Raw genomic sequence first — 2,501 nt, forward strand, 5'->3', positions numbered from 1 at the left:
TACCTCTGCGTTTGGGTCTTTGTGTTTCGTGAATGGTGCACAGAGGTCTCTTATCTTTCCACTGAGTGATGATATTCATTAAATTCAGTTGGCTTTAGGGTTTCAAAGCATGTCAAGTCTTACACCACAGTGTAATTTCAAAAGAAATATATATTTCAACAATTACATTCTATTTAAATGTATGCACTCACTACTGTAAGTCGCTCTGGATAAGAGCATCTGCTAAATTACAAATGTAAAAATGAATCCCTTTCAGTGACTTAATGTACTATAACTTTTGCATGGTCTAGAGTTTAACTCTTCTCTTAACTCAGTTTTGACTATGGGGACACGTTTGTTTCAAGGCACAAGAAAGGGGTGAAAGATTTATTAGCAAAGACCGTATTTGTAGTTAAGGTGCATATTGTGGTGTGCGGAGACCTCAGGGTTCCAACGGAACCATTAATAAGCTGTGCTTGGGCTATGAGAAGTACTTAGCTATAATTATTATTATGACAGTTGTCTGCAGACAGAGATCCTGGGCTACCGGGTGGGGGAACTGGTCAATCAATTATTAACTGCCAGGGAAAAGGCTGGAATTGAATAGCCCTGTGACCGTATTTAATATAGCATATTTTTATGTGGTGAAAAATAAAACAAACCCTAAATCAGCACTCCTACTCTTGAGATGCTTGATCCATATGGTCCCTGATCTAGGCTAGACCCTTGCTGGAATGACATCTGCAAAGACGGTGGTGCCAAGCTGCCAGCAGCCAACTGAATTTGCTTCAACCAACTGATGCCATAGAACAGAGAAGCACTACTACCGACACGAGAGGAAACTGGACCACATGTCCACTGGTAGCTGAACAGAGGCACTTAAGTGTATATGTAGTTACACAGGCTCTCAGGACACCCCAGAGAGGCATTATCTGCCAATGTCAGCTGTACACCAGAACGCACATGACATCCTCCGTCAGGACCAGACCTCTGTTAGATCAGACGGCATGCCTCATTTATTGTCTCCCTTGGCAGGTTCTCCCTTGTCTGGCAGTGCTTTGTTTTTGATGACGAACATGGAGCCAACATGCTGCGTTACAGCAGCTGAGGGGGTGATCCTGGCCTTGTATCTGTCATCTAAGGAAAGCAATGGGAACTGATCCATTTTGATTGAGGTATTGCAGCACTTTGGATTTGAAATTATACATGGAGGTTAAAATGACATTCATTTATGTGTATTAATGTAGTATGAAGTTGGTTTGGTCCCATATCCCTAGCACGCAATGACTACATCAAGCTTGAGTCTACAAGCTTGTCGGATGCATTTGCAGTTTGTTTAAATTTTGTTTTGTTTAAATTGTTTCAGATTATAATGGTAAATAAAGTATTGTGTCATTTTGTCATCAATTTAATTGTAAATAAGAATATATGTTTCTAAACACTTCTACATTAATGTGGATGCTACCATAATTATGGATAATCATGAATTAATCGTGAATAATGATGAGTGAGAAAGTTAGAGGCACTACATGTTGGAACATTGCTGCAGGTACTTGCTTCCATTTAGCCTCGAGCATTAGTGAGTTTCGTGCACTGATGTTTGGCGATTAAGCCTGGCTCGCATTCGGCGTTCCAATTCATCCCAAAGGTGTTCGATGGTGTTGAGGTCAGGGCTCTGTGCAGGCCAGTGAAGTTCTTCCACACCAATCTCAGCAAACCATTTCGGTATGGACCTGGCTTTGTGCACGGGGGGGGGGATTGTCATGCTGAAACAGGAAAGGGCCTTACCCAAACTGTGGCTACCAAGTTGGAAGCACAGAATCGGCTAGAATTGTCGTTGTATGATGTAGCGTTAAGATTTCCCTTCGAAGGGTCCTAACCTGAACCATGAAAAACAGCCCCAGACCATTATTCTTCCTTCACCAAACTTTACAGTTGGCACTATGCATTGGGGCAGGTAGCATTCTCCTGGCATCCACCAAACCATTTACACTGCTCCCGAGTCCAATGGCGGCGAGCTTTACACCACTCCAGCCGACGCTTGGCATTGCGCTTGGTGATCTTAGGCTTGTGTGCGGCTGCTTAGCCATGGACACCCATTTTATGAAGCTCCCGACTAACAGTTATTGTGCTGACATTGCTTCCAGAGGCAGTTTGGAACCGAGGACAGACGATTTTTACACGCTTCAGCAATTGGCAGTTCCGTTATGTGAGTTTGAGTGGCCTACCACTTCGCATTTGAGACGTTGTTTCTCCTAGGCGTTTCCACTTCACAATAACAACACTTACCGTTGACCGGCCAGCTCTAGCAGGGCAGGCATTTGATAAACTGACTTGTTGGAAAGGTGGCATCTTATGATGGTGCCACGTTGAAAGCCAATGAGCTCTTCAGTAAGACCATTCTGCTGCCGATGTTTGTCTAGGGATATTGCATGGCTGTGTGCTCAATTTGATACACCTGTCAGCAATGGGTGGGGCTGAAATAGCCAAATCCACTGATTTGAAGGGGTGTCCACATACAT

Source organism: Salvelinus fontinalis, chromosome 4 (genome assembly GCF_029448725.1).
Source record: "Salvelinus fontinalis isolate EN_2023a chromosome 4, ASM2944872v1, whole genome shotgun sequence".
Lineage (NCBI taxonomy): Eukaryota > Metazoa > Chordata > Actinopteri > Salmoniformes > Salmonidae > Salvelinus > Salvelinus fontinalis.